This window comes from Glycine soja, chromosome 15 (assembly GCF_004193775.1).
Source record: "Glycine soja cultivar W05 chromosome 15, ASM419377v2, whole genome shotgun sequence".
In the NCBI taxonomy this organism is placed as follows: Eukaryota; Viridiplantae; Streptophyta; class Magnoliopsida; order Fabales; family Fabaceae; genus Glycine; species Glycine soja.
Window position 1 is genome coordinate 15,356,212 of NC_041016.1, and position 20,116 is coordinate 15,376,327.

The 20,116-nt window shown below is 33.4% G+C and overlaps 3 long non-coding RNA genes across 3 annotated transcripts; all 3 read right to left on the bottom strand.

Moving 5' to 3' along the window:
• Nucleotides 1–1,219: 1,219 nt before the first annotated feature.
• On the bottom strand, nt 1,220–1,977 carry LOC114387695. Its single transcript, XR_003661380.1, has 3 exons — nt 1,865–1,977; nt 1,399–1,555; nt 1,220–1,313 (listed from the first exon to the last, which is right to left on the bottom strand). It is a non-coding gene; the product is annotated as an uncharacterized LOC114387695 (long non-coding RNA).
• Nucleotides 1,978–2,596: 619 nt separating this feature from the next.
• Nucleotides 2,597–3,991, bottom strand: LOC114387530. Its single transcript, XR_003661337.1, has 3 exons — nt 3,549–3,991; nt 2,862–2,935; nt 2,597–2,670 (listed from the first exon to the last, which is right to left on the bottom strand). It is a non-coding gene; the product is annotated as an uncharacterized LOC114387530 (long non-coding RNA).
• Nucleotides 3,992–4,841: 850 nt separating this feature from the next.
• Nucleotides 4,842–7,296, bottom strand: LOC114387414. Its single transcript, XR_003661305.1, has 3 exons — nt 7,198–7,296; nt 6,897–6,913; nt 4,842–5,213 (listed from the first exon to the last, which is right to left on the bottom strand). It is a non-coding gene; the product is annotated as an uncharacterized LOC114387414 (long non-coding RNA).
• Nucleotides 7,297–20,116: the final 12,820 nt, after the last annotated feature.

A 20,116-nucleotide genomic window follows, 5' to 3' on the forward strand; every position in this document is an offset into this window, starting at 1 on the left:
ATCGTTGGTGACGTAAGCACCGATGTTAAATGTTGAATAACCTGCAAACAATTAAAATTTAGGTTAATTAATAATCAAAAATTATATTATCAATATTACTAATAATCAATAAATATTATTATATAATATTAAAGTCAGTATTTATAAATACAAGCAGTTAGCAACTCAGCATTATCATTATCATTCAACACTAGAGGAAAAGTAAAATTCTATTTTTATTTATCATGTCGTAAATTGTTTGAACTATCAGGACTAAAAGTATTGCATAGCTATCTATGCTAAATATTATTATCGACTAAGCCAATCAGAGAATTAACATTAAAAACATCTTGGACCTGGCCCAACTAATGGCTGGTAGACATAATTCTCCCAGTAGCAAACTACTAAGGCCTTTAAGTTGTATCAAGATTACTAATAGACTAACATAATCAGAAGTGACACTTGGAATGAGTCCAGACAACCATTTGCAAACTACAAACCAAAATCCTGATTTGAACCAAAATTGAATCTAATGAACCTACTTATAGGTTTAGATGGACAAACCTCTTCATCTCCATGTTGTGGTTCTAATCGTTAGAAATTTACAGTGCGAATGTCCACTCAGGTAGGGGTTCCAATTTTCAACCGATCAATTTCAAAACCAAGTCGTTGTAAGTTTTCTGTTAATCCAAGTGAAGTAGACTCGCCATCTCTTCTTGCAGTCATAGAAGTTCTACCGACCCAAATTTTACCACTCATAAAAGTCCCTGTGGTGAGAATAACACACGGAGCATAGAATTTCATTCCAAAGAATGTACAAACATTTTCCACGTTATCATTCTTCCCTAGTAAAATATCTGTGACCATAGTCTCTTGAATAGAATGGTTTGGAGTGCTGCAAAAAATAAAGTTCCAAACAGAACATGATGGGAAGTAACAAACATGACAAATGCATATAACATGTGAAAAAAGATCATATAGGACCAAAATAGATTTGCAGAGATCAGGGACCTGGAGTTCAAATTGCTACCCTCCCCCACCAGCATTATTACTTGTTACAAACTTTTAAATTAAAAGGTTATCTCATATATGTTAAGATATTAGGTTATTAGTCCTTTATTTGGGGGCTTGGGCTTGTACTAGTATATAAATATTATTATATAATAATAAAATCAATATTTATAATTACAATATTATATATGTTACTAATAATCAAACACTAAACTAAAGGATGTCGATACCTTCCGAAGCTTTTCAAGAGCAGGAATAACATCATCTTGAAGTTTCATGCTAACAGCAACTTCTACAGCAGACTTGCTGATTGCAAATTTTTCCTACAGTTAATATTTAAAGGTAAAGTTAATAAGGTTTCAAATCCAGGGGAAAAAGTAAGACAAAAGATGGTTAACATGATCTTACAACTACTTTTGAAACATCTTCAAGATTGGAAGCAAGTGTTTCCCATTGAATGGTGGGGAGTGATAAACATTCTTCATCCTTATCATTTGGAATTGAGTCTGATGTGATAATTTCCCTGTACAATCTGTGACTCCGATCTTTTGAAGTTGCATCGTACCTATAACAAAAATAGACATGTTAGCAATGACAATTTTAAGGTTTTGAGAATCTTTAAAATTATTTACATAAGACAAAATTAAAACAGCCAAAGGCATTATAAAAAAAGAGAGAGAAACACCAAAGATGATTAGTAACATAGACTAAGAGTGTTTCTAGTCATGAGATGCAAAAGTATTGATATATTAATTTATCAAATTAAATAAACAAAACAGAAAATATTAATACCTGAGCTATAACTTCACAAAGAGCTTTTAGTAGTAATAAACGATCTAACGGATCAAGTTCCTTGTACTTAGAATTATATTACCTTGTAATTGTCTTGTCCAATAGATATTAAAGTCAAAGGTTCACTTGGTGGAGCTGTAGTGGTCCAAACTGCTCCATGACTTCGGTCCAGTAACTTGCACACAAAGTTCTGAGTCTGCACTCGACAAAAAGAGATTATACTCATTACAATACTTTTCATCTAACTAACTGGACCTTACTAATACATCCATTTCAATTGAATGAAGAGTTTAATGTCTTAGTGATTTCCATATCAAAAGTTAATTATTTGGTAAAATATATGGTCCAATCCAGCTAACCAGTGGTTAAGAAATTAAACAAAAAAATTATGAAAAATAACATAGGAGTGCAATTCAAAATCATTGCAAGCATATTTTTATGCATTTAATTATTTTAAAAAAATTTAAATAGTATTCTTATTAAAGATATTGGTTAGCATTTGTGTATCAATAAACAAAACAGAGTATAATCAACTAAACTGGCAAAATTAAAAGGAATTAGTGAGATAATTCTATTGAGCTACACATGTTCAGTGCCAAAAACCAAATCAAAACCAATTAAGAATCAAGAAATTAATACTACTAATAATCAGATATGGACTTATGGGAAAATAAAAGTGATATATTAGATAGATAATATATACGTATGCTAGGCATATATATGTATGCTAGTGTCACTATTAGCTAAGTTATAAAATCAAGCTATATAATATATACTTATATATTAGATAGATAAAGTAAATTAATATTAAACCTGCAGTTTAGCGTCTTCCCATCCATGAACTTGGCTATCTTTGTTGTGACATGAATATGGGTACTTGTCATCCACCTACACATAATTAAATTCCACCAAACCATTATCCCCAAAATAATAACATACAATAATAATAATTCCTCTATCTCTCGTTATCTTTCTTAAAGTAATATATACTTTTAGTAAATAAAATTTGACTACACTTTTAATAAAATTAAAAAAGACAATATAAAAGGAAATAAATTAAAAAGACAAGTGGCAATTACCTTTACAAACACTAATTATAAATCCGGACTCCTAAGGATGAAAAAGAAGGAGAAAACTGCATAGAATTGCTACACTGCAAACAACCAAAGCAGTGAATGAGGAATAGGATGTAATTAATCTTAGAAATCAAATCATGCTTCAAATCAATGTAATTAATATTTTTGTTGATATTAATATATCAAAGCACTTTTAAGGGGAAAGCTAAAAAAAAGCACGGCTTCAACAAAGTATAGATGGAAGATAATAAGCCTTTGAAAGTATATGTCAGGAGAAATAAGAAATAGGAGAATATTTCTTGAAGGGAAACTCTTGTGTGCTGAGTGTCTATAGTCCTGTATAGCAAATCTAGTCAAACAAAACCATAAGGGTCACACTCAATATAGCACATAAACAGCTGAAAAGAAAGCCATGCCAGCAACAGGTCCAAATCATTGTTGGAAATCAAATGAAAAAATAGATACATTTCTAGAATATAGTATTATTCTAGTTCAAGTCAAATTATTAAAACGATAAACAATGCCACATATCAGGTTGATGTTGCAAGAAATAAGGCATTTGCATTGCATGAAGTGCAGCCCTGGCCATTAAAACTGTAATTATTAAAACTAGTGCAGCCACATATCAGGCTAATATAGTCAAGTACATAATGCATAGTCTCCTATAATTATTAAAACTGTAAACCATACCCTGGCTATGTCCTGCTGATAATTTGTAAGATAACTAGTGGCCAATGATGCATGAAGTGCAGCCCCATAGGGAAGTCCATCTTTATTGATTACGAGGTAGGGTGAAAGTAATGGTGCACCTCTGCTTCCTGTTGGAGGATATAAAGGTTTCTCTTCATCATGGAAATTGACATTTGCATTGCACCTTTGCACAACAGCTTGACCCATGATAACCTGCATATATATAATATATGAATCAGCCTTAAACATGAAGGCCACAAGGCAACACAACAATCTCATTCTTGCAGTTATAAGTCATTATTTTTTCCCACCCCTAGTACATGTCTTGTAATCCATATACTCGATGGTTTTCAATTCCATATGGTGCTCATTCAAGCTCAACTTTCCAGCCAAACTAATCACTCAGTTTCTTGCATAAAATATAATAATGCTCTTACTTGGCATATAATTAATAATTATTCTTGGAAGTTGGAACTATAGTTATGTTCAATTATCTCTACCATAGAAAAGCTTTAACAAGTTATACATTTCAAGCAAATAAAACAGGCAAAAGGTTTCCATGAATAGGCTCCAATCAAAGGTTGTGCTCATAGTTTCATTTTAGTTCATTTTCTTTTTGATAGTCACATATAATTTATTTTAAGTAAACATGTAGAAGACAAGACTAAATTGTCACTAACACTGTCATCAACTCATATTACAAATGCCCAATGGGATAAACACATATTTATATGAGCCCAAATTATCAATATATCATTCAGAAAGAAGACAACCAAAGCTAAAAAAGAACATTTCATCCCTGCTTCCTATGATACTCTTAAACAGAACACCCAAGAAACTTGTTTACCCATTACCACTTAACAAAATAAAAAACACATACATATCAAAAATAGAAACTCCATAGTTGACATCATTATCATGATACCTAAGTAGAAACATACAATGAAAAGATAATAACTAAAGCAAGCATGCAAGACAAGTTCATTTAAATGGTTGAATTGCATATCCCATAAAAACCAACTTGGGCTCCTCCATCGGAGAATCCGGCAACGCCGCTGCCTTTTGCGGCTTCTTTGCCGACAACTCCTTCTTGTCCTTCAATCACCGGTGACAGAACCACATCTGCAACTGCCAATCCGACAATTCCAACTTCTCCGACAACTCCACCCTCATAGTCTCCAACGAGTAATTCTCAACTAAAAACCAAAAACAAAAAAATTGAACAATAAAAAAGCCTAGAAATTGAACAAGAAAAAAATAAAATAAAAAAGGTTAACGATAACAAACCAGCATAAGCTTTCTCGAGTGTTTCAAGTTGAAACGGCGTCTTCATTTGACGTTTGGCCTTGCTTAGACACTCACTCGAATTCTCGATTTTGCTATTACTTTCATTGTTGTTGTTGTTGTTGTTGTTGTTGTTATCATTGTTGTTTTCTTCCTTCTTCACGTTGTTGTTCTCTGCCTCGGCCTCCATCGATCGAGATCGAACCTGTTTCCACCTTCAAACCCTAGGAATCCACAGCGAAGCCACAAAAAGAAACCCAACCACGCAGCACAGAGAAGAAAAGGGAGACAAGCAATTGTAAGGCACAATGGAGATATGAAAACTTAAGCCTACCTTCCACTCTTACCTTGTCTGGAGGTGCTGTTTTTCTTTTCGATTTTCTGTATCAAATACACAACATCATCGGTAGTATACAATAATACCCTAACGCCAAAAAATGAGTGAGGTAATGCAGGCTAGGGTAGAGTGTGAGTATGCGAGGAAAAAAGAAGAAAATTTACTTCAGATTCAAAGACGGTGTTTATAAAACCCGTCTTTGGATAATGCAATTCAACAATTGTGCCACTAAACCCGTTTTTGTAATGCACAGATGACGTCATTTTTCCACAAAACATTGTTGAAATAAATCTCTTATTTACTAAAATGTCACCACCTCTAAAACAACATGTTTTGGAACCATCGATGTTGAATGAGCGTTGTAGAATACTATTATTTTAGTAGTGACTGGACAAACAAAAATTACAAGGTGTCTTTTAGGATAGCGCCTCCTACATACCTACGTGATAAAAATCATCCATTTCAATAAATACTTTATTGACTAACTCATTATAATAATTAATTTTATTTTTAACCCATTTTTGATATAAAAAAAACCCATTTGTATCAAAGCCAATTGTGAGCAATATTGTTTTATAACATCCCAAGTGGTATAACTTTAAACTATACATTTTTCATATTAGAGAACGGACAAAACAACATATGATTATGATTACTATAAAATCCTATAAATATAGTCATACATTTTTCCAAAGTATATATATATATATATATATATATATATATATATATATATATATATATATATATATATATATATATATATATAAAAAGGGTAATTCTTCATAACAAAAAGGGTGCATGTACTAAAGAATATGATCGATATTTTAGCCAAAGAAGATACAATAGAAAGTATAAAATACTTTCAAGGTCATTATGCATTTTTCTTTATATTTGTTCAATCTAGAACAAGAAAACTAAACTAATGAGATGATGCGTCAATGAGTTCTATAAGCATGTCACTACTGAAAAAAGTATATTCAACGATGGTTCTTTGACACATTCAAAGTTGATTTGAACAGTCTTTGAAGCCAATGACGTGGAAAGTCAAGACTTTTCACGTCGGTTCCTAAAAAATTATCTTAGAAAAACTATCATTATAAGATGATTTTTAGACAAATAACCATCTTAGGATGATACCCTTCTAAAATGGTTTTAGTTGAAATGGTTTTATGTTGAAAACCGTCTTGGAATGTGTTTTTTTTTAAAAACAAAAAAATTAAAAAAAATTGAGGATTCTAAGATGGTTTTTCAAAGAACCGTCTTAGAATGTCTTTTTTTATAAAAAAATTTAAAAATTCTAATAAAATAATAAAAAAGGAAAATTCTAATAAAATAATAGAAAAGGTTAATAATAACATTTTTATATCAATTCTAATAAAATAATACAAAAAGGTAAATTTTAATAAAATAATGCATCCATACAATAAATTAAAGCTCCATGACATGTGCTTTACCATGACTCTGTATGACCAGGGACATCCACTTCTACCATCCCATTTATGCTTGCAATAAATCATGCAAATATTCAATAAATATACAATCATTAGCCTCATAAAGGCATGGAAATTCACTTTTATTTTTACAAACGTATTTTGCATGATACCAAGAAGATGAAAAAGGAAAATAGGAAAAGAAAACCCTAAAATTTGAAATCATGATCAACACAAAATGCTGAGGATATCATGTAACAGAAACTTTGGAAAAGGAATTTGAAGATACCTCACCTCTCATTTTGGCGAAGCTTTATATCAACATACCATGAAGCAAGAAAAGAAAACACAATATTTGTCAATGATAGATTAAGAAATCCAACTCAAAGAAATTTGAAACTAACAATTCAATAAAAGGAAAAAGAATTCCATGTATCAATATTTTAAGATTTTAATCACATAATTCTGCATCCCCACTAGTAGCTTTTCTTGTCCCCTCCACACAGTTTCAAATGAAATTTTACCACTAACTATTTCCAATTCAAAATTGCTCATCATAGAAAAATAAGTGACATGTTTAAAATAGAATACATACGATGAATAATTGACTTCAATGAATATCCTCTTCAATGATTTTCCACCCCTGAAATACTCTCTAATGGAATCTCTAATGGAAGATATAGTTGTCACAACTCCTTTGACATCTAAAAAAAATATTAAAACATAAATAATTAAAATAATTAAGAAAAAAATCAAGCATATGAAAATTAAAGTCATTATTGAATAACTGAATAATATTAAAAAAATCATACCTATTAGATTATCTCTCTTAATATTCAAGGGTACAAGCTTACATGGAAGCCATTCAACTGCAAATAAAGTACAACTTTTGTTAAAAATATAAAACCATTCAACTACACCTAATAGCTTGAATTTAAAGAAGAGTTGGTTCTTAACTTGGCTTGAGAGCCTTTGTCACCAAGTGGTCAGAAGTCTAATCCTTGTTGCTCCACTGCAGCTCCACCACCAAATTGCTAAGTTTCAATACCACGTTAAAGACCAACTCCCCTACAAGCTTAAGCTTACATTGAAGCCCATAAATTAATGGTTATATATATACCATTTTCTCACTCAATAGCTTTAAAGCCTAAAAGAATATATAGTAGAATTGGCTATGATACATGAAAAGCCTAAAATGTATTATGTATCATATGTAAATCTAAACTACAGAGAACAAAATTGTTTGGACAACTCACTACCCATCCAAAGCCCTGTAGCACAGCACCTTACCTTCTGCACTAATGCTTCAAAATAGCCAAAATGTAAGTCAATAGCTAGGTAAAACAATACATTCCATTATTCATAAATTCTAATTCTGTATTGCTTTGGCTTCATTCAAGGATCTGTAAGGTCCAATTATATTTTGGTAAGGCATACATCACAACCAAAGTAACTTGGGGCAATATTAACCATGATTAATTGTGTTCTTTCAAAGGATGTGAGGATTTCTTAAGACACTCCAAATTAAACACGGAAAAGAAAGATATTTAACATCTCACCTCAGCATAATCAATCATTCCACCAGCATTTGAATACATTGGACGACCAAATTAAACACAAAAAAAAAGATATGTTACAAAGTAATACATTGGACGACCAAATTTCTCAACTTCTTTGAATGCACTTGACCAGCTTCTGCTGATGATTTAGCTCTTAACAATGATTTATTTATTGATAGTGCCTGAAAGGATTGAAAGAAATCATTGTTTCCTAGTTGTAGTAAGAAGCAAAAGTATACTAACAATTTATTAAGGATTAGTGCAACTCAAAGTGAAGAGGCTAACATAAGAAAAACTTTGTAACATAAATTTTACATTATCATTCACAAATACTTCAAAATTAAATATCATTGCTGGCTTTAATTAATTACACAATATTTGAATAAAAATACCTTTTCCCTCTCTTCAGGTGAAAGATACACATTACGTGAACTCATTGCTAGATCATCATTATCACGTGTTATTTCAACACCTATCACTTTTATGGAGAAATCAAGATCTCAAACATATAAAGAATCAATCAGTCAAACTACATGGAACAACATCAAATAGATCTAGTACTAATAGACATTAAACAGAAATGTAAGCGTTAGTGAAAATAATAGCCCTAGTGATAACATAATGCAAAGCAAGGAAAGAGAAAGAAAGACTGAGTAGAAAAGATTGGGAAAGAGGCAGCAGACCCCTCAAATTGTTCTTCCTTTTTTGCCTTCTCAGTATTCCTCTTTAACTCTAGGTGCTATAGATCTCTATTTATTGCCATACTAAACCAACAATATGGAATTAATCTGTTCATCCCAACATGCAGCTATACTTACCACCTAAACCAAAATAATAGAACCTACATATTAGAAAATATTAATAGCTAAAAGGAAAGTTTTTTTCTTGAACTTAATGACAACACTCCCACCGAACACGATTTCAGATTTTTACAGAAAAGGTTTGCATCTACAAATAAAATAATAAACTGATATAATTACTCAATTAGACAAGATAAGCATTATGCAAGTGAATAAAGAGTAATTAAATACAGTGATTGCAACAATTTCATAAACTATAGAGAATAAAATTATCTTTGATTCATAATATTTCAACAAGTAGAAAAAATTGGATTACGTATAAAATTAACATAATATTCATAATATTCCAACACATGTGGTAATGACAATGTGAAGATTTTAAAAAATAGGAAAATTGGATTGAGTATAAAATTAACATACTACAATCGAAATCAGCTCTTGAGCCTTCATAATTAAGCTCTTTTATTAGCTGCAATGTTACATACAACTCACAATGTCAAGATTCACATAAACTCAAGAAATGTCTAGAAATTCTCAGAAAGCAACATCCTTATAGTTTTATAGTTTCAATTTTATAGTTAAATAATAAAGGAAGATGAAGATAAAATCACAATACCTTATGACTTGAACTAGTATATCAATAATGCTGATAGGAAAATTATAATCTCCAGTAATTAAGCCAACTATTAGCTAAACAGACCATAATATTTTGATTTCATTGGATCTTTATTGACCACAACTATAAAGAGTACTCTACCTTGCCATCATATTATTGCTACAACAATACTTCTAGAGCAATATATGTCGGAGTTCCCACATTTGGCTTAGGTTGTGAATGAAGCACCGAAGACTGCCAATAACAAAATCTATTAGATTTGTAGGATATAGTAATTGATAAAAACAATTCAAAATTTTTAAAATATGTAAAACTAAGTTCCATTCCTTATATTCACCCCACACCCCAACCAACCTGCCAACTTAATGAACTTATCATTCTCCTAATCCTCTTCTCAGTAGTTTTCCTCTTCTTATAAACATACACTTTCCAAATCCTGAGCGTTTCAGAATTCAAGCCTACATTCTGGTCTAGCACTCTATCACTTAGACTTGGGATATGCCCAATTCTAATGAATGGATTAAGCACAAACTTAATTAGTAATTCAAATAATCAAATAATTCACAATCATAATCACGCACAATTGTCCCTTCCAATAACGAAAATGAATAAAATCACCTTTTAGTAACTCAAGGAGATAGTTACCCAAGTTCAATATAGTAGTCTATATTAGTAGAACAAAATAGCTTCATAAGAAAACTAAAGAACAACCTTATGGAGATCAGTTACCATTGCATGACAATAGCTGACCCCAGATATGAGTTGCTGAAAGAAAAAACGAGCCTGGGCATAGTAATGGGTTAATATTACACATGAAATAGAGGCCTAGCACAAGAAAATGGAAACAAATTGTATAAGAACCTCGTCCTCATTAAAATGCCCTGCATTGCAGATTGAGAGTTTGTGATCAATTCCCATTATCTCAGCACAAGTAGTCTCCTTGGCATTCAACAGATATTGTATTCCATTCCCAATCTTCAACCTATAATCACTCAATTAGTACCATTGGCATCATAATGAATTCAAGAGACACCACAATATCTGATAACATCAATCAATCACAATTTTCTTGATAATAATGATAATGAATTGGTGATAACAGAGTGACCTCTTAAGGGCTTGGTTGCACTCCATGGCGAGAGCCTCAAGGTCTTTGATTTTGTGTGAGAGAATGGTGTGGAGATCGCATGCTTGCTCCTCTAACGCATTCCTTAGAAGCTCAGCCTCTGTAGTGCCCCTCTCCATGTCCTTCACATTGAATGTCTCCACCTCCATGCGCAGTTTCAGCTCCTTGTTCTCCTCACAAATCCACTTCCTCTTCTCTTCCTTTGCCTTTACCTACTTCTCCTTCTCCACTAGAACCCTCTCTGACTGCTCGATCCATGACAATAACTCCTCGTCCTCGATCTTTCTATGGAAATTCTTCATGCCATCCTCCAGTATTGCCTTCTCCTTCTCCAGCGCATCTTTCAAAGACGGCAGGAACAAGAGCCGACCGAGCTCCGCCTCGAGTTCAACAGCGCTGCGATGCATGGACTAGAGGTGGTCCTTGGCGGTGACCTTTTATGTGGTGGAGCTTCTCCTTGATGTTGCGGTCGAGGTCCTCAACAATGTCGTCCTCGTTGTGGATGAAGTGCATGTAGTTGTTGATAGTGTATTGGTAGAAAGAGTTGTTTTGTTTAGGGGAAGAAGAAAGGTGGATGTGGAATTTGGCGATATGTTCGAGGCAGTGGATAAGAGTGAGGAATGTTGGCCATAGGTAAGGAACAGGGGAACGAAGAGTTGATTTGTTGAGTTTGAAAAGATAATTGAGGCATTTAAGGAAGAGAGGGAGATTGTCTTCGAGTTTGGAGGAAGGGAAGTCAAGGAGTGTGAGAAGGAATTTTAGGGTTTCGAACAGGCGCATTTGTGTGTGTAGTGGTTAGTGAGAGGGGAAGTTGAACAGATGCGTTTGTTTTTATTTAATTAAAAATAGTGGAAAATATTTTAAGACAGTTGACAACCTTTTAAGACAATTTTCACAAAATCGTCGTAAAGATGTTGCATTTATTTACAAAAATGTCACCATGTTTCTATCTAAGTCGATTTTTATCAACTGACGTAAAATCAACATCGTAAAAAGTGGTTTTTGTAGTAGTGTGCATCAACATAAATGTCTCATGAGTGCAAAATATGTCATAAATATTTGTGTAACATTTTCATAAACATAAATCATTATCTTTTGCATGCTTAACACTTGTCTTTTCCACTTTTTTTGTCATACAACAAAAATTGACCTCAAACTTTTAAGAAGCATCCATTTGTCCTTATACTATGACCTCGTACTTATATACTCCTCTAGTCTGAAAAGTAACTACAACTTATTGAGAATAGAAGTGATAAAACCTACCACTAATAAGGGTACCTCAGAAATCTTTTGCACGCACCTTTTTCAATAAAACCTTTAGTCATCCCTAAGTATCTAGAGGGATTACTATCCTCTTTCCTCCAAAAAGATTTCTCAACATGCATATATAAAACATGGTATATCCTCATTGGGTCATGAATGAATTCATGACAGAAAATGCCATGTTTGTGTAGCTAGAGGTCTTGTACTTAACATATGCATGGCCTTTCTTAGTGTGCTTGACCTTAGAGCTTAGCCAACAAGAGTGGTGCTTAGCGCATAAGAGTGGTCCTTAACATACAAGAGTGGCAGTTAGTGCCATTTTATAAAGGCTATAAACTTACTCTCTAGAAGTCCCACACTTAGCGTATGTTGGGGTGCACTTAGCGTGACTGCTAAATAAATTAGGATATCTTCTCTACTAGAGCCATACTCAACACACCACGGTGGGAACATAGTGTGGATGCTTTAATCTTTTTACCGCCTCTTCAACCCACTCATTTCTAAATGTGACATCCTATATATAGGACGCCACAAAGATTAACCTTTTCTATGGAATCAACTTTATTGAGAACTTTACTTCGCTTTCTAGAGGTAAGGTGGTGACTTCATCGGAAAACACATCTAAATTCTCTAATAATGCATATAGTTGCAAGTTCAACCTCAACTTATATTTTTTAAGGAAATTAATAAAATAAAACTTTTTCCACTTTCCACTATGCTTTGGGAGACTTGAGAAATGCTAGAGAAGATAAAAGAAATTGGCTTTAGGGTGGAGGAAATATCTTAGGAAAATTATATAATATTACTAAAACAAAAACATAATTTGATTGGAAAAAAGTGAATCGATGTCAAGGATAATATCTAGTCCAGTCAAATTATAGTCATACTATCAAATACACACTACTAGAAGGAAGGCTTTCAATGTCGATTCCAAAACACATTCGAAGACGGTTTCAGAACCGTCTTTGAAGCCACCGTTGTGGAAAATATTTACTTTCCACGACGGTTATCCAATCATCTTAGTATCGAAGATTTCTAAGATTGTTTAGTAGAAAAACCGTATTAGAATGTTTTTTTAAAAAAATAGAGGTAAAAACCGCTTAGAATGTAGACTTTTTAAGAGAGTTTTTCAAAGAACTGTCTTAGAAGATCTTTTATAAAAAAAAGAATTTAAAAAAATGAGGATTTTAAGACGATTTTACAAAGAATCGTCTTAGAATGTTTTTTTTAAATAAAAATAAAAATTAATTAGAAATTAACTACAACTACTATTATAATTGCATCTCCTTTTTTAAAATATCTACTATTCATGGTGCATAATCTCATTCACATGCATATTAATAAAATGCTCTACCAAATTCAAAGAGAACCTATTTTCTACAAAGAAGGATAAAAAATATTTTTTTATTGAAAAAGAGAACCTATTATTTACAAAGAAGGATAAAAAATATTTAAAATAGTCACTGAGTTAATATTTTAAAGTAGAATTGCATGTCACCCTATGCATGGATCTCTTCATTTGCAAGATAGGAAATAAGTAAGAAAAAAATTCATCACATACCTTGTAGAAGATAGCATCAGCTACAAAAAAAGTAAGCGAAGCCAAACAAAACATAAGCACATTAGATTTGAAAAAGTAATAAAAACCAAGAAATAAAACTTATAGAAGAAAAATGAGGCATAAATTTCAAAACTGTAGATTTTTTCTTTGTCTTGTAGAATAGTAGTGCAAATATACCACTTAGCAAGGTGGTATTTAGTAGTAATAAAAACCTTGTAGAATACTTAATTTACATAAGTAAATTGCTAAATAATTTTGGGATGAAGTACGTACTTAAGAAAAATTATTTAGTCTAAGATAGGAATCATTTGACCATCTGTAACATTAAAAAATAGACATTATTAAAATACATTAAAGAGATAATGGATATACTTGGGTACCAACCATCACGAACACATCCTTTTTTTCAAGACCAACAATGCTAATATTCATAATATATCTTGATCTAAAATCAACATTAGTATTTACACCAATGCCTTCACCCCATACATCATTTGACCTCATTCTTCATTTGTCCTACAATGGGTAAGTTGAACAAGATTTCAAAATAACAAACTATGATAATCATGAAACTTAAAAACTAAAAAGAGACAACTTCTGAAATTGATGTTTGAGTTGTACAATTGCAAATGGATTCATGAACCAAAAAATTACAGAACTATATTCCTCAATTTAGATACATGGAACTAACATCATAAGAAATGACAGAGCTTGAGTCCTTTGCTTTGGCATATGCTATCAGGGGTGTTAGATACATGGAACTATGGAAGGAATTTGTTACTCCATTGTTTTCTTCTTGGGCTGCATAATGAACTTTGTTACTTCATATGTGTTTGCATCTAACTTCTAGCCACACAATACCTTGAGACCTGTATTTGTTTGCATAGAACCAAAGTGAGTTATAGTTACAATTACAAATAAATAAAAAAAATCAACTCAAATTCAATGGGAATTACTAATTAGTACTACGTACACTCTCTTAGATAAGTGAGCAATAATCTTCACCAGATTGCTACCAAATTATTTTTTAAGAATAAATGACTAGATACCTTATGTGAGAGTATTGTAGCACTACTCAAGGCACCAACCACGCAGGGGACAACAATGGCGGTACTATAGCAATACTCAAGATCTTCGTCGGTAACTTCAACAATGCCATCATGCTCAACCTCATCAACACCATGGCAGGTTCCCCCAGTGTCACCGGCTGCCTCGGCCTTGACGTTGGAGAGCTCTCCGCATTCGTCGTGTTCACCCTTACTCCCGACCGGATATACGGTCCTCTCCCTGAATCTCTCTATGATTTGAAGAACCTTAGGTTCTCGACTGCAACTTCATCATCATGGGATGATGGACAGTAGGGATTACATCGTCAGGACTGTCCACGCTGCAGGCCACCATTGACTTCCTTAGCACCACCAGCAAAAACGCCACCAGTGACACCAAGTTTTGCTACTCTTCACCATTGGCGCCTCTTTGGCCCTTCCCGATAGCACCGCATTCGCCACCGTTGGTCACCACCACTTGCCTTGTCATCCTTATCTTTTTTCAAACACACACATGTTTTATCTCTCTATTAGAGTGCACAAGTGGAGAGAGAAATTTTTATTTGGTTTTGGTTTATTGGGGAATGGAGAGAGACGATCTGCTTAACCATAACATGCTAAACATGTAGATGAATGAGAACCAATAAAGGGACATTGGGAAGAGGAAAAAGGGTATTAGGAAGAGGAGAGAGCACGTGAGAGGAGAGGAATGACCCACATTCAAAAGTTAAAATTGCACAAATTTGGTTTTTGCGAAACCATATTTGAATAATGTAAAACAAAGACGGTTTCGTGAAAACCATTTTTGTTTTATAATATTCAAAGATGGTTTCGCGAAAGCTGTCTTTGAAATGTTGACAATATTTACAAAATTACCACTGCTATACAAACGACGACGGTTTTTCGATAACCATAGTTGAGATTGTGTCATAAAAAGGAGTTTTTTTAGTAGTGACACAAGGAAAATCCTATCTTGGAGTAAAAGATAGAAATCTATGTAATCATGAGAAACAAGGATATAATCCTTAGCAAGAGTAGATACATTGAAAAAAAGAAGTAATGGTTTGATAGACAATTTTAGGTGAAGCACACAATCTTAAGAAATAAAAGATGGGTCACTTCTAAGTTATACAAAACAACTAAAATGTCTTGATTTATAAAACATATACCTTGAATCAAGTTGCCAACCCCTTTAGTCTTTTCACCACTCAAGGCGAAGACTTTTCCTTAAATTTGGAGGACTAAAAGGAAAATTCATAAAATGAAAAAGTTGTTTTCTTCCAACATGTCGAAATCTAAGCCCAAGCTCTACAGCGGATCAATTCAACAACTACATTAAAATCTGGTTATTTCCCTTTGAAAACTATGCTTTTTCTTTATGTCCACAGGGACGACGTCACTATACTCCAAACTACTTTCCAAACTTTCAATGTGCCCGAGCCACCCAAGGTGAATTATGTTGTTCCAAATTTTAACATGGGTCCTGATGTATCACCCATTGAACCCCTGCCCATCTGTTGCAATTGTACCAAATACTCATAGCAAAGTTATAAGTGGAAAACAAGTGATTCAAGTCTTCCTCCTCAATATTACATAATAGACACAACAAATTAGTTCCTTATATTCCTCCTTAAAATGAGTTTTGAAGGCAATTTTCCCTCTAGCTAGTGCCAAAGAAATACAAACACTATTTGAGGCAATTGGATTTTCCACGTATGAGAGAAAGAATGTGAAACTTTCTTGTGGATTAGAATGAGTAGCTTGTGTGCCTCCTTGACCGAGTATGCACCTGAGGGATCACCTTTTTAAACTAATATGTCCTCCCCAACTTGATTCAGTATTACATAATTAATGTCACTCAATAACTTGTCCAATATAGACAACTCCCAGATAAACCATGGTCTTCACCACCTAAGATGCCACTCCCAACTACCTTCCACCCACTCCCTTACTTCCCCAACAACACTTATCTCCCCTCTTACCACATACTTCAACTAAATCCCTCCACCAAATGGTCTCTTCCTTGATTGATGCATTATACACCAACTTAGACACCCCCTATACTTAGATGTTAAAACTTTTACCAATAGCCCCTCACAATTATTTTGCACTCTCTATCTCCATTTACCAAGAAGGGCATGATTAAATGCCTTTATATGTTTAACTTCAGGGTCTGCTTTGTCTTTTGGTACACATACATCTTCCAAACTCACCCAAACAACCTTCCCTCACTTCTTTTCTCACCCCTAAAGAAAATTTCGTTGAATAAAATAATCTTATCAACCACACAAGAAGGTATCTTAAAGAAAGAAGAATAAAGAAAGGTAAAGATGATAATATCGAGTTGATAAGAATCATCCTACCTCCAAAGGAAAGACTTTTTTGTTTCCAACACGGTAACTTACTCCTTAGTTTGTCTAGCATTGGTTCCCACATTGACTTTCTCCTTGGATTAGCTGCAATAGGGATACAAAGATAGGTAAATGGTATAAAAGTCACTTTACAATTAAGTAAGGTGGCATACCTATATAAAGAGCTTTCATCCAGACCAACACCACTAATTTTCTTTTTAAAAAATTAACTTCCAATCCGAAAGCAAGTTCAAAGCATCTCAAGATACTCTTTAAGCAAATAAAATTGCTCATGGAAGCCTTAGGGAAGAAGAATGAATCATCTGCAAATTGCAAAAGAGAAACTTTCACTAGATCTTTCCCTACCTTATAACCGAAATACTTTTTAGTTAAACCCACTAGCCTTATAAGACTGTAAGACCCTCCACCGTTAAAAGGAAAAGAAATGGTGCAATTGGATCACCTTGTTTTAGTCCTTTAAGTGGTTTGAATTCATTGGAAGGACTACCATTGACCAAGACGGACACCGAGGAAGAGTTCAAACCCCATTTGATCCAACTAATCTACTTCTCGCAAAACCTCATCTTTCTCAACATATAGAAAAGAAACTCCCAAGAAACGAAATCATATGCTTTTTCAAAATTAACTTTAAAGATCAAACATTCCTTCTTTTTCCTTTTAGCTTCATTCACTATTTCATTTGCCAGAAGAACACCATCCAACATACACCGGCCACCCATACAAGCACATTGAGCTTCATCAACAAGTTTTGACATGACACTCTTCAACCTCTTGGCCAAGATTTAAGCTATTACTTTATATAAGCAACCAACAAGTGAAATTGGTCTATATTGTTGGACAAGTGGCCTCAATAACTTAAGATGGGGGTGAATTAAGTTTTAAAATTTTCCGATTAACAAATTTTAGTTCCCTTTTAAATGATATATGATAGGCTCAGAATATAGAAGAAGAAGAAGAAGCAATCAATTTAATAATGTTCTTTTAAATGCGCAAGACAAAGTAAAATGCAATAAAATAACTGAGATAAGGAAAGAGAAAAATGCAAACTCCATTTATACGGGTTCGGCCACTTCCCGTGCCTAGGTCCAGTCCTCAAACAATCCACTTGCGATTTTCATTTATACGGGTTCGGCCACTCCATTTTACAACTTCTGAACCACCTAGGGATTCCTCTCCCTTGAGTTCAGGATTCTCACAATCCAAGAGACAAACAGTCTCTTAATCATAACAATTCTTTTCAGAAAGTACAAAAGTTTTTCTCTCTTTTAGAGAAGATGATACAAGTTGAAGATCTTAGAAGAAAACTCAATTGATTTGCAAGTATTTGGCCAATGATTTATTTATGAGAGAATAAAACAATAAGGTTCTGAAAAGCTTTGAAGATTTTCGTAAATAAGTCACATATTTATAGACCCTTGGTGGCTTTTCAAAAACTTTAGAAGAGATGCGACTTTTCAGAATATTTTTCAAAAATTCTTTCACTGGTAATCAATTACAGATTCTTGGTAATCGATTACTCAGTTATACATTGAAGGGTCATAACTTTTCAATTTGAATTTCTGAAGTTTCGTTACTGGTAATCGATTACAAGAAAGTGGTAATCAATTACAACATTTAAATTTCAAATTTCAAACATCTTTTTGAAAAGCCTCTATTGTAATCTATCTCTGGTAATCGATTACTAGTGGAAAAAAATATTTATTTGTACGTATAAAAACTATTTCAAGGCTTTTTATAAAATCATTTGGAAATCAAGTTTTGAGGCCAAACCTTCTTTTACCAATATGAGATTCTTTTAACAAAATAAAGTAAGTCTTGTCTTTTTCTTGATCTTGAATTTAGACTTGAAGTAATCTTGTGTTGCTTATATCTTGACATCATCAAAATCTTCATACACATACATTCACATATATTCTCCATGCCCTTAAGGATTAATTTTCTTTGGAATGAAAGTGATAAAAGATGAGTTACCACCTCTTGGAATTGAACCATTCTCCCAAAACTCCTCCAACTAGCCCAAAAAATATTGAATCATAAAGCTCCAACATTTTTTTATAAAAGAAAAATTAAAACCACCTTGGCTCAAGCTTTTGTCACCCCTACAATCCCACACCACTTCCTTCACCTCCTCCAAACTAAATTAAGTACACGACATCTTATTATCTTCAACCCCTATACTTGAAAATTTAACACCATCTAACTTTGGTCGAGTACTAATTTCCTCCACTGAAAAATATGGAGCTCCTTTTTTGACCAAGCAAGCATTTTCAACCCATGACCCTCCTAACTCCAAGCTCTTAAGTTCTCACATCTTTTTTATCCATCTTTCCAAGGAGTTGAAATACTTAGTATTACCATCCCTTTCCTTCAGCCACTTAGCTCTTGATTGTTGGTGAATAATAGATTCTAGTCTTCTAGATAATCTCAAAATATCCCCTAAGTGCTTCCTCCTCCTCATAAGCTCCATCTCCTCCAATCCCTCCTCTTCATCTTTCAAATCCAACACTCGAATCTTCTTTACCAATTCCAAAGCTTGCTTTTCTATCTCCCCAAAATGTTCTTTATGCCAATCCCTTAAATCCCTCTTAAGTAGCTTAAATTTCTCTTTAAGAGCAAATTCTTTCTTCCTTTGTACTTTGTATGAACACCACCATTTGTCTACCATTTCTAAGAAACCTTTTTCCGAGAACCAACAATTTAGAGTTTTAAATGGCTTGGGCTCCCAATCTATGATAAAAAATTTCATCACAATAAGTCAACGATTTGAAAAACTCCTATTAAGGATGTATTGTATGCTGCCCAGCCATATATCAATCCATGTATTGGAGACAAGGATGCGATCTAGTCTACTATTAGAATGACCATGCAACCTATACCTAGTATACTTTCTTCCCACCGTTGGGAGATCCTCCACCCCCATATCAAAATGAATTTGTTGAACATATCCATATCCCTAGCACCCACCCCAATTTGTTTCTTACATCCCTTTTTTCCTCCTTTCTTTTTACTGAATTAAAATCGCCAAGGATATACCAACTTTCCCCCCTCCCCAACGACCTTTTTGGGACACAAGATGAGTGAATAAACAATTTAGTCCTTGAGATTGTACCCATTTTGCATATTAGTCCCTAACTTAATATTAAATTCAAAATAGTCCCTATCTATGCATAA